Source organism: Carcharodon carcharias, chromosome 5 (assembly GCF_017639515.1).
Source record: "Carcharodon carcharias isolate sCarCar2 chromosome 5, sCarCar2.pri, whole genome shotgun sequence".
NCBI lineage: Eukaryota > Metazoa > Chordata > Chondrichthyes > Lamniformes > Lamnidae > Carcharodon > Carcharodon carcharias.
In genome coordinates this window covers 68266260-68284377 of record NC_054471.1, presented here as the reverse complement: position 1 = coordinate 68284377, position 18118 = coordinate 68266260, and the positions used below count along the sequence as shown (strand labels likewise).

General features: G+C 45.7%; 1 protein-coding gene across 3 annotated transcripts in view; it reads left to right on the top strand.

Annotated features, from left to right (window-relative positions):
• Nucleotides 1-18118, top strand: part of eya4 (EYA transcriptional coactivator and phosphatase 4) — a 467229-nt gene that overhangs the window by 165256 nt on the left and 283855 nt on the right. The window lies entirely within an intron of this gene.

The window sequence follows — 18118 nt, the reverse complement described above, 5'->3', positions numbered from 1 at the left end:
AGAGCTGACCAGAGAGGTGGAGATGTTTAGGGAGGAAAATCCAGAGCCTAGGGCTTTGGCAGCAGGAGGTACAACTGCCAATGTTGGAGTGATTAAAATTGGGGATGCACAAGAGGTCAAAATTGGAGGAGAGATCTTGGAAGATATTCAGGCTAGAAGAGGTTACAGAGATGTGGGGGGCTGTGGGTGGTGTAGGAAGCAAGATCATGGTGGGATTTAAAAGCAAGCCCGGCCCACTGGCATCATCCCCTCATGCTGGGTCATCCACGCACGTCGGTGGGAAAACACACCGTGCAGAACACACCTTAACAAGTGTGATATGCAGAAGTCGGGATTAACGTCAGGGCCTTGCTGACATCGTGGACATCCAAGGAGCAGAAGATGCTGGAGCCTGACAGCAACTGGACCCTGGAGGAATGTCCATCGCATGCCGGGTGGATGCTCATGGATGTGGCTCTGCCACAAAGCAGCTCACGGAAGGTGGCAAGTCATCGTTGAGGGTCTGTTCACAACGGAAGATCGTCGATGGGGTGCAGAGGAAGGCCCAGCTGTGTTAGGGGGAGAAAGATGTACCAGAGGGATGGAAAAAGAAGACCTAGGTTCCACTGGGAGAGGTAGATGTGTCCAGCAGGGGGGGTGTGGAAACAAAGGTGTTGGAGGGATGAGGTTGGGAGAGTGGAACGAAGGTGTTGGGAGGGAACAAAGGTGTCGGCGGGGGTGAGTTTGGGGAGATGGGAGTACTGTGGGAGGATGGGGGTAATGGGGAGAAGACAGCATCTTCTGAGCTAGGTGTAAGGGACGGAATCCGGAGAGGGGAGGGAGTCCGGAGAGGGGAGAGAGTCTGGAGAGGGAAAGGTGAAGGAAGGCTGGAGGAAGGAGTCTGGATGGGGGGAGTAGTAAGGGCGGAGGAAGGAGTCAGGAAGGGGAAGGACTAAGTGGGGGGAGCGAGTCTGGAGTGGAAGGAGTTCCAAAGCGAGGGAGTGGTGGCGGGGAGTCTGGGGGCAGCGGGCGGGGTTCGGGGGGGGGTGTTCCAAGAGGGAAGTAGTCCAGAGGGGAAATGTCCAGGTGAACTTGCAAGGGTGGGGGTTGCTCTGTTGAGTCAATACTGCCCCGGGGCGCTCTGTTGAGTCCATGACTGCCCCCTAAGCAAACTGAGAGTGAGCGTAGTAGGAGGGAATGGTGAGAATGACCGAGGGCAGTGAGGTGGGAGGGTGAGGGTACGACGGTATCGGCAGAAAGGACAATGAGGGTGGTTGGTGGGGTTTCGGAGGCAGACACGGACCCCGGGATTGGGAAGGAGGAGGTCGGGGAGGTTAATGTAGATGGGGAGGTGATTTTCAGGAAGCAAGGAAATGTACAAGTTCAGCAAGACATCCCTGAAAGTAAAGGGTTGTGGCTGGTAGGGCACAGTTGGGGGGTGAAAGGTGATGCTGGTGGGCGGTTGACAGTCATGGGGGGATAGGAAATAGGCGCCTGGGGGAGGGGAAAGGATGGGGAACCTGAAGAAAAATATTAGATGCACCATGCTGTCCAATTAAAAGTGAAATGGGAGTTGTGGCAGGCGAGAACAGGTGATGCATGGGAGTGTGATAATCGGGTGGGCAGAGCTGCTGTTCGGCCCAGATGAACAACTGAAAGAGAACCCCTTCAGGTAGCATTGAAAATGCTCAGGACATTGGGATGAGTGTGATGGAGGAAGGATTCACGTGCATGGGAGAGTGCTTGCACAAATCTCCGAAAGGCCCTGCCACACATACACTTCTCCCTCCAGAATCACTTATGGCCTGGCAGTGTGCAGCCAGTGGTGGGATGCAGTGGGGGGGACTCATGAAGTCTGTCAATGAAGCTGAAAGACACCATTATACATTATTCAGTGAAAGTGAATATATTCCCAGTTTGTAAAGTGACAAAATATGTTCACCCGTGCAACCAACCGTGACCAGAATTTCCTAACTTTTGAATGCCTTAAGACTTCTAGGTGTTGCCCCGACATCTGCAGCAGGGGTGGAGACAGCCTTTTGCCTCTGATGACTTCAGTGTGGGTCCTCTGGAGAGCCAAGGCCTTGGGGGCCCCCACTTGCTTTAGCTGTCCTCCTCTGGGTCAGCTGCTCCCTCTGCGGTAACAGAGGATGAGGTTGAGGGGGTCACAGGCAAAGGGGACTCAAAGGGAGAAGACAGCCTCTAAGCTTCCTGAGTGGATGACCCAGGGGGTGTCCAGCTGCCGCTTGTCTTCCATACAGGTGCCCGAGGGCCCCAGCCTGACTCCTTGAGGGGAAGGATCACCTTGGGGAACATCGAGGAGCCCTGTTTCCTTCTTGTGTTGCCACTGCAGGAATCACCCATGGCTACAGTGATGGAGTGCACATCTGTGTGCTTCTCCGCGTTCTGCTGGACCAGAATCTTCATGGCATCCACCATCCTCCCCATATGTGCACATGTGGGCACCACTTCAGAAAGCAGCCGGACACATTCCTCTGACTTGTGTGCCACTCTGTTGAGGGCTTCCAGCAGCTCTGCGTGATGTTTCCCTGCCTTCTGCTGACTTCTTGATCAGTTGAAAGACCGAATCCAGAGGCTCGTCATCTGATTCGGATCTCACAGATGCCTCCTCCCCAGCAGCCCTCCAAGTGCCAGGGCTGAACCTGCCTCCTCCTGCTGCGGACACGAGTCCATGCGGTGACCACCAGATTGTGAACCCGGGCCTGCTCTAGATCTTGGTCCAACCACTAGTGGGGGGAATGTCGTGAAGCACTGTTGATGGATTTTCCAGATTGCCTATTTCCAGCTCTTCGATGGAGGTGGAATCCTCTTGGCTAGAGATGAGGATGTGGAGCTGAGGGATTGGCTGGCTGAGGGCATCGGTTGCTTGGCAGAGCTCACTGTAAGCCAAAGCAGAGATAATTAGTGCATGTCGGCAGAATCAAAAGCAGGAGAGAGAGCACTCACATTTGCATTGAGAGAGGAATGATGTGCTGCAGGATCCTCACCTCACCATCGCCGGAGGCATGGTGCACGTCCTCACCAGTCTGCAAATGGCACGCACCTCAAAGTGAGTGAGGGGCCTAATGTGTGCCACTGCATCCCCCCAGTCTGGGACCTCTCTCTGCTGATGTGAGCCGGCTTCTCCTGCATGAAAACAGATGGCAAGAGTGTGAGTAGGACACATGGCACTGCATGGAATGTTTGCGTGGTGAGCGGAGCCATGGATGGGATGATGACGAAAACTCCTGAGGCTTGAAGCCTGAAGATGTGTGAGAGAGTTTGTGGTGTTGCCCCTTGAGGCATGAGATCCCTGTGGATGTATGATGGGTTTGTGATTGTGAGTGTGAGAGTTGAGAGCGTTGAACAGAGTGACTTACCCTGGCGGAACAGGTGAGATTATTCATCCTATTGCGGCACTGGGTGGCTGTCATCTTTTGCAGGGCATTGGCGCTGACTACCGATGTCACTGCCTCCCATGCTAGATTGGTGACCATGCTTGCTGGTCTTTGCCCAGAATGGGGGTAGAGGACATCACAGCGGGTCTCCACTGCGTCCAAAGGCACTTGAGAGATGTGTCATTAAGCCAGCGGGCTGCTGTCTTCTTGTATTTCGCAGCCATGTCTTCCTTGCAGCAGTCCTGAGCTAGAAGCACTGAGAGGTTTGCGCAAGGATGCACTTTAAATAAGGCGCTCGGTGTGCTGAAGTAGCAAGATGATAGTGTGGCGGGCAAATGAGGTCCCACCCGCCATTGAAATGGTGTGTTTCCCCAGAATGCATAATTAATGCAGCGGGATTGAGACAATACGGCGTGAAAAGCTGCCATTGCGGCCGACAGGTATAACGCCCTTTCCCCGCCACTGTGATACTTAGTGCAAATCTGAAACGATTGCACCCTTTGTGCAATAATGTAAAACGGGTGACATGGAATTGTCAGTCTATTTTACATCTTCGCTGCTTTTTATTTCCATTTTACACCAATGCACAAAGTCAAAATCACCCCACTATGACTCTGATGATAGATTTTCATAATTTCCCATAACTGACGTTAAGTTGAATGATCTGTTATTAGTGAAGCCCAACGCAAACTGGAGGAACAACACCTCATCTTCCGACTAGGCACTTTACAGCCTTCCGGACTGAATATTGAGTTCAACAACTTTAGGTCCTGAACTCCCTCCTCCATCCCCACCCCTTTCTGTTTCTTCCCCCTTCCTTTTGTTTTTTCCAATAAATTATATAGATTTTTCTTTTCCCACCTATTTCCATTATTTTAAATATTTTTAAATCTTTTGTGCTCCCCCCACCCCCACTAGAGCTATACCTTGAGTGCCCTACCATCCATTCTTAATTAGCACATTCGTTTAGATAATATCACCAACTTCAACACCTATGTGTTCTTTTGTTCTTTTGTTTGTGACATCTTTTGATGATTTGCTTCTATCACTGCTTGATTGTCCCTACAACCACACCACCCCCCTCCACTTCTCCCCCCCCCCCCCCCCCCCCCCAACACACACACCATAAACCAGCTTATATTCTTATATTTCACCCCTTCCTTGGATTCACCTAGTTCTGTTGAAGGGTCATGAGGACTCGAAACGTCAACTCTTTTCTTCTCCACCGATGCTGCCAGACCTGCTGAGTTTTTCCAGGTAATTCTGTTTTTGTTTTGGATTTCCAGCACCCACAGTTTTTTGTTTTTATTTTTGATCTGTTATTACCTGGTTTCTCCCATCCACTCTCCTTAATTGATGGGTAACATTTAGAATTTTCCAGTGCAAAGGCATAATTTCTGAACATAGAGAATGTCAGAAAATTATGGCTAATGATTTTGAAATTTCTTCATTTTTACTATTCTGGCCTATAAACAATCAGGTTCTGGAGGTTTTTCTGTCTTGGGTCCCAGTGCTTTCTCCATTACTTTTTTTTTTATTTGCATTAAATCCACTAACTTCCTCCTCTTGACTATTTTTATGTTCCCTTGTTCCATTTATATTCTGACCCCTTCCTCCACTGTGAAAATGGATACAAAGTACTTATTTAACAAGTCTTCCATTTCCTTTATTATCCATTATAGTCTTGCCTGCATCCGTTTTTAAATGGTCTACACTCACCCTTATCAATCTTTCTCTCAATATATTTAGAAAAAACTTTTGCTGTTGGTTTGATATCACTTGCAAATTTCTTTTCATATTCCCTTTTCACAACTTTTCCTTTGTATTCCTTTATTTCTTTTTAAACCTTCCAGAGCTCTGGATTTCCATTTTTCCTTGCATTTGTGTTAGGATTTTCTTTCATTGCACTCTTACCTCATTTTGTTGACCATGGTTGTTTCATTCGTCAAGTGGAGCCTTCGCCACTTCAGATTCTATACTGAGTTTATATTGTAGCAAATATGTCTTTGAATACTTCCCACTGTTAAGTTTTTAACAGTTTCTATCTCACAATGTCTCTCCCAACCTCCTCTTGCCTTTATTTACTGTCACCAAAATTTAAAAAAGCTGAGTCTATTTTTTAAATTGATGAATAGGAGAAGATTGTTCAACGGTCAGTTGTTGAGGCTTTTATAGAAATAGCAGATCATTTAACCACTTTCCATTCAATTTCCACACGGGCTACAGAAGCCAGAGGCCCTCCAAGTGGAGTGTGTAGCACCTTTGGTCACTTCTGGTGCAGCCCAGGTGGTATCCCATGCTGGGAAGTGTGCTTGTGCAGATGTGCCATGCATGCATTGGAAACTTCTCAACTGGCCAGACTGTGACGTCAAATAGTCTTTCTGGCTAATTTTTAAAATTTATTTGTTCATGGGATGTGGGGCGTCGCCAGCTAGGCCAGCATTTATTGCCCATCCCTAATTGCCTTTGAAAAGGTGATGGTGAGCCGCCTTATTGACCCACTGCAAACTATGTGGTTATACTTATGGTGCTGTCAGGAAGGGAGTTCCAGGATTTTGACTTAGCAACAGTGAAGGAACGGTGATATATTTCCAAAATTTGATGCGTGATTTACAAACTTGGACCACGCAGTTCCACTCAATGTATTCATTTGTCACTCAGCAAAAAATTTTCGTACAGCTGCAAAAGAGGTCAACCATTGGCATTGTTAAAAAGGTAGCACCCAACTTGCAGATAAGGTGATATCGACTAACTTACGCTTTTACAAAGTCACTGTTAGTAAAGTGGAGACCTTTTGGAAGGTGTGCTGCTGAGTTCCTGGATTTGACAGGGTGTGTTACTACATCCTCACAAGGAGGATAGAGAATTTGGTGACCTGTCCACACAAAAGCAGCAACACATGTGGGGCAGCAGTGCCTCTGGTCTGAAACATGATGGAGATGGAGCAAAGGCTTGGAGAGAGAATGCTTTGCAGAATGCCCTCTGCCAAGTGGGATCCAGGCTCCTTGATGCTTCTGGACAATGGCACAAGGCTGTCAGGCAGGCCAGCAATGCACTGAACTCCTCAGTGTGCATTCTCATCAGTGTTCTGTCATCTGCTGTTCCATTGAGGTCTTCTTCAGAATTCCCTGAGCAGGACCCCCCACAAGCTCTTCCCCCAATGAGCTGGTGCATATAATATCCTTTCCCTCAACCTCGCTGCAGTCTGCTTGTGCTCGGTGACCCTCCATGCACTGGTCTCAAATACATACTAGCCTCTAAGGTGCATTCAGTGTCAGTATCTGAATTGGTGGTTGTGAGTGTCAGAGCAAGGGATAGGGCCTCTTCATCAGTGCTGAGTTGTCCTTTCTCTTCCTCCTGGGTGTGCTGTGCCTGGGCATGTGACAGTATCTAGGTTAAAATCAGAAAGGAAAAGATTGTAGTGAGGGTAGGGGGTGGAGAGCAAATGATCCATGGTGACACGATCAACAGCTTGCAAATTCTACCAGATAGCAGGATGAGAGTGAGCTAGAAGTTAAGAAAGGGCATAAGGCAAGAACACACCAAAATGCCTTCAATGTTCTCAGTGATACCAGATGATGCAAGCTCTGTTGCCACTGGCCCCATGATGCAGAGAACCATCTCATCCATCAGACTCCAGAAATGCAGGTGCCCTTTATTGTTGCTGGTTTGGCTTTGTCCCAATGCTAATTGGTTTGTAAAAGAGAGGATGATATATCAGTGATTGTGTTGCACTATATTTAAGGGCTGTGCCTGCCACAGCTAAATAGTTGGACGTATATGAAAGCGATAAAAGTTGGGTGTGAGACGAGCATCATTCTGAGAGGAGGAGCATCTAAATATTATGTGTGAATTCTAAGTGACAGGAACAGCTGCTGGGTGAGTGATGGGGTGCTGTGCATTGAACAGCCTGAGTGGTTGGTGGTGAGATGTATAGAGATATCAAGTTTTTTTAATTCATTTACGGGATGTGAGCATCGCTGGCTGGGCCAGCATTTGTTGCCCATTCTAACTGCCCTTCAGAAGCTGGTGATGAGCTGCCTTCTTGAACAACTACCTGTGGTGTAGGCACACCCAAGTGCTGTTAGGGAGGGAGTTTCAGGATTTTCGCTCAGCAACAGTGGGGGAACAGGTGATATAGTTCCAATTCAGGATGGTGAGTGGCTTGAGGGGGATCTTCCAGGTGGTGGTGTTCCCATGTGTCTGCCACCCTTGTTCTTCTAGATGGTGGCGGCTGTGGGTTTGGAAGGTGCTGCCTAAGGAGCCTTGGTGAGTTCCTGAAATGCATCTTGTAGATGGTACACACTGCTGTCACTGTTCGTTGATGGTGGAGGGAGTGAATGTTTGTGAAAGGAATGCCAATCAAGCGGCTGCTTTGTCCTGGATGATGTCAAGCTTCTTGAGTGTTGTTGGAGCTTCACTCATCCAGGCAAGTGGAGAGTATTTCATCACACTCTTGACATGTTCCTTGTAGACGGTGGACAGGTTTTGGGGAGTCAGGAGATGAGTTACTTTTTGAGAATTCCTAGCCTCTGACCTGCTCTTGTAGCCATAGTATTTATATGGCTAGTCCAGTTCAGTTTCTGGTCAGTGGTAACCCCAAGATGTTGATGGCCTGGGATTCAGCGATGGTAATGCCATTGAATTTCAAGGGCCGATGGTTAAATTCTCCCTTGTTGGAGATGGTCATTGCCTGTCCAGGTCTTGCTGCATTTGGACATGGACTGCTTCAATACCTGTGGAATTGCGAATGGTGCTGAACATTGTGCAGTCATTAGCAAACATTCCCACTTCTGACCTTATGATGGAAGTAAGGTCATTGATGAAGCAGCTGAAGATGGCTGGGCCTAGGGCACTATCTTGAGGAACCCCTGCACAACCATCTTCCATAGGTAGCACTCCAGCCAGCGGAGAGTTCCCTCCCCCCCACCCCCCGATTCCCATTGACTCCAGTTTTGCTAGGGCACCTTGATGCCACACGTGGTCAAATGCTGCCTTGATGTTGAGGACAGTCATTCTCACCTCACTTCTGGAGTTCAGCTCTTTTGTTCATGTTGTACTAAGGCTGTAATCAGGTCAGGAGCTGAGTGACCCTGGAGGCATCCAAACTGAGCATCAGTATGCATGTTGTTGCTAAGCAACTGCCGCTTGATAGCACTGTTCATGACCCCTATTATTGCCGGAATATTGTCAGGGCCCATTGTCTGTGCAGTATCCAGTGCCTTCAGCCATTTCTTGATATCACGTGGAGTGAATTGAATTGGCTGAAGACTGGCATCTGTGATGCTGGGGACCTCCAGAGGAAGCCGAGATGGATCATCCACTCAACAACTTTAGCTGAAGATTGTAGCAAATGCTTCAGCCTTATCTTTAGTATTGATGTGCTGGGCTCCTTCATCATTGAGGATGGAGATATTTGTGGAGCCTCCTCATCCAGTGGGTTGTTTAATTGTGCATCACCATTCATGACTGGATGTGGCAGGACTGCAGAGCTTAAATCTGATCCCTTGATTGTGGGATCACTTAGCTTTGTCTATCACTTACTGCTTATGCTATTTGGCACACAAGTAGTCCTGTGTTATAGCTTCACCAGGTGACAACTCATTCTTAGGTATGCCTGGTGCTGCTCTTGGCATGCCCTCCTGCACTCTTCATTGAACCAGGTTGATCCCCTGGCTTGATGGTAATGGTAAAGTGGCGGGACATGCCGGGCCGTGAGGTTACAGATTGTGTTCGACTACAATTCTGCTGCTGGTCCACAGCGCCTCATGGATGCCCAGTCTTGCGTTGACAAATCTGTTCAAAATCTATCCCATTTAGCACGATGGTAGTGCCATACAACACGATGGAGTGTATCCTCAATGTGAAGGAGGGACTCCACAACGACTGTACTTCCCTCCCGACTGTAAACCACTGTGCTGCCACCTCTGTTGGGCCAGTGGGACAGGACATGGTGGTGGTGTCTGGGACATTATCTATAAGACATGATTCAATGAGGATGACTATGTCAGGCTGTTGCTTGACTAGTCTGTGAGACAGCTCTCCTAATTTTAGCACAAGCCCCCAGATGTTAGTAAGGAGGACTTTGCAGGGTCAACGGGGCTGTGTTTGACATTATTGTTTCCAATGCCTAGGTCAATGCCAGGTGGTCTGTCCAGTTTTATTCCTTTTTATTGGCTTTTTAGCAGTTTGATACAACTGAGTAGTTTGCTAGGCTACTTAAGAGTCAACCACATTGCTGCGGATCTGCCGTGGGCCAGACTAGGTGAGGATGGCAGATTTTCTACCCTAAAGGGCATTAGTGAACCTGATGGGTTCTTACAACAATCAACACTGGTTTTATAGTCATCATTAGCTTTTTAATTCCAGATTTTTATTGAATCCAAATTCCATCATCTGCTGTGGTGGGATTCAAACCCGGGTCCCCGGAGCATTGCCCTGGGTCTCTGGATTACTAGTCTAGTGACAATACCGCTATGTCAACACCTCCCCACAAGATGCATTCACTCTTGGCCACGTGAGGTTGTTAAACTTCTTATGTCACTGCTGTCAGGTTCTCAGGGCCAGACGCCAGGAATTGACTTTCTTGGTCATCTGCTCCCATGCCTTTCTGAAGGTAGTCCTTTAGGATCTCCTGGGTCCCCATGGAAACATGATCTCTCTCCCCTTCTGTCCACCTCTATGATTAAAGCCTCTAGTGTTGCAGTGAACCCAGAAGTTCTCTTTTCACTGATGCTCCATTCGTACAACTCCTGTGTCAGTACAGGCAGTCAGCTGCAGCTCCCTTCCATTGTCCAAAGCTCCCCTTTAAGATGAGCAAACTGTGTTTAAGAGAATTAGGCTGGCTATGCAGTGTGATATCAGCAAATGTTGCTTGGCACTTCTGGGCAGCCAGGAGCGTGGATCTCGCACAAACCAGTGCTGCAATCAGGTGAAGGAGAAGGCAGCATCAAATTTGCATGTCGCCTACCTCAGTGATAATGGGCAAAGGCAGGCCCTGAGCCATGACCCCACACCCAAAAATGGGCCATAACAAAATTTTAGTTCAGAGACTTCTTAAACAAATAATTAAATTTTCTACATTAAAGGCACAATAAAAATGCAATGTTTTGTTGATGCTTTTCTTCTGAATTATTCACATATTCTCTAGCGCTTACAATTGAGATTTGTTGGTTGGTTTAAATTACACATTCCATCAATCTTGTGCAACTGTGGGATAGATATTTGCACTTTTACAGATATACGTTGCCCAAAGTGTGATAACAGGAAATGCACAAAACATAGTGCTATAGTTGAGTTGTGTCCTGACCCAGCTGGGAATATCTGAGCTCAGGGCGAGGTGACTTCATTTAAATGGCATCAGTGGTCATGTGTCCCAATTTAGGCACATCTTGCATCGTTGCTACAGAGACAGGAAATCCAGATCTCAGGCAAGCTGCTCGTTGGCCAGCTGGCATCACTGGCGTAGATAGTTTTTAAACATTGTATAATTGGCCCTAATACGCAAAGGGTTTCTCTGGACTCTATCTGCAAAGCAGCTATAATAAATAATTTGCATGCTTTTGCTATGCATAACTGTCTTATTTATTTGCTGAAGATGACATGTGGCTAGCAGTAGCGCAGGGGCAGGTTTTTTTTTATTCATTTACAGGATGTGGGTATCACTGGCTGGCCCAGCCTTCATTGCCCATCCCCAATTGCCCTTGAGAAGGTGGTGGTGGTACATACACTCACAGTGCTGTTGGGAAGAGAGTTCCAGGATTTCAGGATCAGCGACAGTGAAGCAATAACGATATATTTCCAAGTCAAGATGATGAGTGGCTTGGAGGGGAACTTCCATCTGCTGCCCTTGTCCTTCTAGATGGTAGCGATCATGAGTTTGGAAGATGCTGCCTAAGGAGCCTTGGTGAGTTTCTGCCGTGCATCTTATAAATAGTACACACTGCTACCACTAGACGTCGGTGGTGGAGGGAGTGAATGTTTGTGGAAGGGGTGCCAATCAAGCAGGCTGCTTTGTCCTGGATGGTGTCAAGCTTCTTGAGTGTTACTGGAGCTGCATTCATCCAGGCAAGTGGAGAGCATTACATCACAGTCCTGACTTGTGCCTTGTGGATGGTGGACAGGCTTTGGGGAGTCAGGAGGTGAGTTACTCATCGCAGGATTCCTAGCCTCTGACCAATTCAATTTCTGCTCAATAGTAACCCCCAGGATGTTGTTAGTGATGGATTCAGCAATGCTAGTGCCATTGAATGTCAAGGGGTAATAGTTAGATTCTCTATTGCTGGAGATGGTCATTGCTTGATACTTGTGTGGCATGAATGTTAATTGCCACTTGTCAGCCCAATCCGGGATATTCCAGGTCTTGCTGCATTTGGACATGGACTGCTTCAGTACCTGAGGGCATCAAACATTGTGCAATCATCAGCGAACATACCCATTTCTGATCTTATGATGGAAGGAAGATCACTGATGAAGCAGCAGAAGATGATTGGGCCTACGACAGTACCCTGAGGAGCTCCTGCTGTGTGTCCTTTGCACATTTGTGGTTTGTGGAAGCAGCTGCACATGTTAAAGTACAGCTGTCTTCGGTTAGATTCAAATTTCACTAGTCAGACATCCAAAACATGACTTGTGCATGTTCAACCTATCAGGAGAAAGTCTAATGTTAGTGAAGTTCTTTGGAGGAGTACCCTTTTGGAATGGTAAGATACCCTTTTGGATAGGTCCAGGGGTACATTTGGGAGAGATAAGGTGCCCTTTGGAGAGATCAAATGCCCTTTGGGATTGTTAAAAGTAGACATGAACGTGCATAAAGAGTAGATAAACTCATTGGAACAGTTAAGCTGTCAAGAGAACTGTTAAGCTCATTGGAGCTGTCAAGGGTTTGAAAGCTCCTGGCCTTCAAATTTAAAAACAAGCAGTCTGCAGGTTTAAAAAAAAAGTACTTGGTATTTCACTCTGTTCATAAAGCTTGAGAGCTGTCATTATAGGATTTGTGCTGCATGACTGATTATACTATCAAGGCCAGCCATTTGCCCAACCCGTCTCTGCACCCGGCAGCCCCTGTGCTGCTTCTGTGGGTGGCAACCATGACTCCTATAACACCTGCTCCCCCTCCCCCAACCCTGGAACGAAAAGGCGGAACTTCCGGAGCGGTTTCTCAGGAGTTGGATTTGCGGAGCCGGGAATTTGCATGACTCTGCATTCCCTCTCCGGCAGCAAAAATTCAGACCTTCAAGATTCCTTCTTTTGTTCTTCAACTGGTTGAATAAAGGAAGAACAACTTTAATTTTGCTTTCACAACAATAATTTTGCTTTAGTCTTCTTCATTTGCCAAATGTATTTCAGCTGCTACATTCAAGCCCCCTTCATCCTGACCCACAGCACCCTTCTTGAACTGGAGCGTATATTTATATTGTGCATTTAGAAATAGTTGTTTGGTAGTACAGAACTTGAATATGGCTGAAAAAAAGACATTTCTAAGCTTTTTGTCTTGCACTCATCAGGACACTCGCAAGAATACTAATAATAGGGGAAGACAGCAATTTATACTGTATGCGAAGAGAGTGCTGATTGATTGGCGGGTGGCGTTGCCATGGAGAATGCACCACGAATGGTGGATGACAATTAACTGCCAAGTTGCTTGGTAGTTAACTGTCAGTCACCATCAGATGTGCACCTGAACCTTGTGAAAATCCTGACACACTGACCTCTGAGGATTACCCAGAAGTTTGAACTTCTAATGGGCAATTCCCCTGCTTCCCGGGCACTCCACAGAAGTCTACAGCTCTGAACTAGAGTCGGAGATTTCAGACAGTTCCATGGGACTTAACCTGGATAGTTGCCCAGGAAATGTTAGGCAAAAAAAATCCTACTCTAGCGTCTGGGTAACTACAGAACTGATTCCCACCCACTGTATTACTCACACTGGCTAGCCCCTGACTTGTGCCCCTGGCTCTCCACTCTGACACCCTCCCCCCGCCGCGACTATCCTCGTAATCTGACTTGGCTAGACTACCGCATCTGACCTGACCCAACTGCCCCCTGATCACCTGACCAGCCCCCCACCCGACCCCCTAACCCCTCCTGACCCCATAAACCCTCCCCGACTCGACTGCCCCTCCCAACCACACTAACCCTTGTCCACCTGACTTCCCACCAACCAGTCTTGACTACCACCTTCCCAATGCGATGCATCTACTCCTGACACACCTACCCACCTGCCACCCTACCCACTTTCCTCAGCCACCTACCCACCCTACCACCTTACCTATTCACTCATGCGTTCACTTACCCATTTACTTCCATTCACAGCAGACATTTAAACTTACCTTTTGGCAGCTAGTGCTACTCTGCTGCGATGGTATTCTCTGATGGACTATCTGCTCTGTTTTTCTGGAGAAGCCAGGCTTAGAAGACCTGGCCAGAAATGCAGAGCTTTGTCGGGGTGCAATGAAGTACAGTTGGAGCGCCAATCTGACACTGATTGCTGTTTTGTGGAAGATCCAGGCCATTGTGTTTCAGCAAGTACTGTTGCCTTGCTAAAGTTACAATTGTCAGCCAGAATAGGTGACAACACTTGAAACTTTGACATTTAGAGAATAAAAATGGAATCTTCATTAATCCCTCAAGTAGCATTAATCCTTTGTACTTAAAGCTACGCAATTTTTGTTGCACACCTCAAACAACTGATAAATTGCCACAGATATCTATGGATCCTCCAAGCCCTTTTGAAAAAAATGTGTGTGCATGTGCATACTCAGGATGTGGGCAACCCTGGCAATGCCAGCATTTATTGCCCATTGCTTGTTATGCTCAGAAGCTTGCCAGGGCACTCCAGAATCGATCAAATGTATATGGGACTAGTCACATAGGGACAGCTGATTTCCTTCCCTAAAGCACATTAATGAGCTAGTTGACTTTTTTACTTTTAAAACAGAATTCAAAATATCAAACTGCAGTGGTAATATTTGAACTATTATGTGGATGATTAGCCCAGGCTCCTGGATTAGTAGCCCCATAGCATAATCTCCACGTTACCATATCCCCTTATGATGATGGTGGTGGTGGAGGCTGTGGTGGGATTTTGATGCCACACATTGATTTATGTTTCATGCACTTTTGAACTTAATGGTTGCAAAATTAGCCCCTCCAAGGAGGCTCACATAGTTTTTAACCAGAGTCAGGTCAGACCCTCAATCCGGTTTTACACAGCAAGTTTAGCAGTGGAGCCAAGCAGAAACAAATTTATAGAAACTTGAAACTTGGGATATAAATGCACCCAAACATTATAGCTTAGGATATTCAGTTGTTTGAGGTGTGCAACAAAAAATTGTGTCGCTTTAAGTACAAAGGATTAATATTACTTGAAGAATTAATGAAAATTACATTTTTACTTCTAACAGCCTCCGAAATAATTCTGTAAACGGAAGCAAATAAATGTGAAGTCAGTCTACCAGTTTGGAAGTGGATCGCATGTAAAACAAATCTATTTTTGGCTGATGTTTTCAGTCTTGAGAAAAAGCAGCTTTTCAGACCTGTGCAGCAGGATATGATTCAAAATTAAAATTGGTTGTTGGTCAGTTCTTTGTCTTGTTATGGTGCGTTTTGATGTTATGTAATTCAAAATTGCTTGTTTTCTGATTCCACCGTTCTGGAGAGTTGATTCTTTTGCTCTTAGATGCCTGAGGCAAGGGACCCACAGCTGTACAGAAGGTTTAAGTAATTTAGTATTCTGGTGTTTATGAGAATGGAAGGGTTCCAGCTTTCCCTTGCCAGACATTTATATAGGTCACATGTTCACTTTTGTCACAAGGTCACATTATTACAGTATTGTATTGTTGCTGATTTGCTTTCATTTTGAAAGTGATCAGCAGCTGGTTTGATTTAAGAAATTTTCTGAAGTAGTGTTAAACTCTTGCAATGTTTCAGGTCAATTTTACAGTTTCATGTAGAAACTAATGCATGTCATGTGGTAGTTAATATGACTTAATACTCTGGCTGGTCATCTTTGTTTAAAAAAAATTTCAAATTAAATCAGAACACTGGTCTCTCATTCCCAGTTATATAACTAAGGAAAACCAAAGGTTATAAAGATCCATTATTGAGTTCTAGGAATAAATTTCATAAGACTGATTGTTTAATACAATCTAAAATCTATATCCAATATCCCATGTTGTTGACTTAAAAGATAATTTGAAGAGTATCTAATTTTATTGATTTAAAGAATTCCAAGGGCATGATTTTACCTTCGACGAGCGGGGGCGGGGTGCGATCACCGACACATAAAGTGATGCACGGTGATGTCGAGTGGAACTTCCGACATCATTGCGCCCCATTAAAATTTTCAGGAAGGCGGGGGCACAGCGAAATCAGCTGTGCGCCTGCCAACCTGTCAATAGCCAATTGAGGCCATTGACAGAATCAGTTATGTAATTAAAGGACCTACCTGTCCAACCTTAAGGCTGGCGGGCAGGCCAGGAGCCCCGGCGGGAACTAGAAAAAGCATGAAACCTCATCTACTAGCGGGATGAGGTTTCATGTAGCTTTTAAAAAATTTTAATAAAGTTTTTGGGAAAATTATGGACAAGACCTAACTCATGTGACATTGTCACATGAGGGGATATGTTAGGGAAATTTTACATTTCTATTTTTAGGTTTTTAACATTTTGAGCCGATCTCCCTGAGGCTGCACTTCGCCTCAGGGAGATGAGTACGCTCTTTCGTGTGCATGTGCGAAAGAGCGCACTCTCAATTTTGGGACCCCCCCACCCCGCACAGGGAGTGCATAGCGCTTCCGTGCGGACGTCGCACTGGATGGGCCTTAACTGGCCTGCCCACATAAAATGGCGCCGCACCTCCAATCGGGGGCACCAATCGGAAGCGCGCCTGTGTGCGCCCGCCCACAAACTTCCCGCCCTAACGGGCAGAAAATTCAGCCCCTAAGATTGTAAGAATAATTAATAATGGAAGCTCACTAAAAAATAGCTAACTTTTGTTAGATGCAAATACAGTGAGAAACAAAACACATACACGGCAACGTATAACAGTAATGTAAAACTCAATATTACAAATTCTGAATGTGGCAATTTGAGCATTTGAATTCGCTTTTTAAAAATCCTGGAAAAAAATTAAAAGCTGGTGTCAGTACATGTGCCACTGAAACTGTCAGATTGTTGTAAAAACTCAAATAGTTCATTAATGTCATTAGGGAAGAAAACCTGCTGTCCTTACCAATTCGGCCTATATCTGACATTATAAAAGAGGCACCTTGCTGTTAAAATGCTAAAATATCATTGAAAAAAATTGAATTACAGGAAAATGAAAAAGTTTTTCACTAGATTATGGCTTAAAAAGAAAGTTAATGTCAAGTGAAATAAAAGCTGTTGTGTTTTGCTTCAAGAAATCTTGAAGTAATTTGCAGCCGTTATGGGCCTTGTGAAGAGTAAGGCTGGTAGTAGAACATCAGTAAAAGTCATACTGAGAAATAAATAAACAAGAAGAAATGTGTTTTGACCTGCCTCTTTGCAAAGCTAAACAAAACCAAAGTTAAAAGGAAAATGACTGAAAATCTTAGCTTTGGTTTAGTACAGAGAAGTGCCAGATGACTCTCAGCAGTAAACTAACGAAGGGTCTGATTTACCACAATAGACTTTTATCTTTTCCCATATAAATAATGGCATGTGAAAATGTTACCACAGTAGAGAAAACCCAATTAAAGTACATTTTCTTTTATATATATATATATATATATATATATAAGCTTCCTCCTTCCTCTTAGTATACTTCAAAAATACTTCATTGGCTATGAAATGCTTTGGGATGTCCTAAGGTCATGAAATGCTCGATATAAATTTATTTTTTATGATCTTTTCATCATCATTTGCAATTGATAATATCCATTCTGTATGCACAAGCTGCCAGAAGCACAAACTAGGATTCTACCTGTCTTGTAGTACACACTTACAGAATTAACCTACACTTGGAGAGGCAGGGATTAATCAAGGACAGTCAGCATAGTTTTGTTAAGGAGAGGTCATGTCTGACCAATTTGATTGAATTTTTCGAAGAGGTAACCAGGTGTGTAGATGAGGGCAATGCATTTGACTTAGTCTTCTTGGACTTCAGCATGACTTTTGTTAAGGTCCCGCATGGGAAACTGATAATGAAAGTAAGAGCCAAGGCAATTTGGCAAATTGGATCCAGAATTGGCTGAGTGGCAGGAAGCAGAGGGTGATGTCGAGGGGTATTTTTGTGACTGGATGCCTGTGTCCAGTGGGGTTCCACAGGGATCGGTGTTGGGTCCCTTGCTGCTTGTGGTATATATAAAGGATTTAGACTTGAATGTAGGAGGGTTGATCAGTCAGTTCGCGGATGACACGAAAATTGGTGGGGTGGTAAATAGTGTAATCCTTTGATTACAGAAGGATATAGACAGGCTGGTCAGATGGGCTGATCAGTGGCAAATGGAATTTAATCCGGATAAGTGTGAGGTGATGCACTTGGGCAAGGCAAAAAAAGCACGGGAATACACGATGAACGGTAGGATCCTGGAAAGTACTGAGGATCAGAGGGACCTTGGTGTGCAGGGACAGATAGATAAGATGGTTAAGAAGGTATATGGGATACTTGCCTTTATTAGCCGAGGCATCGAATATAAGAGCAGAGAGGTTATGCTGGAACTGTATAAAACGCTGGTTAGGCCACAGCTAGAGTATTGTGTGCAGTTCTGGAATCCGCAT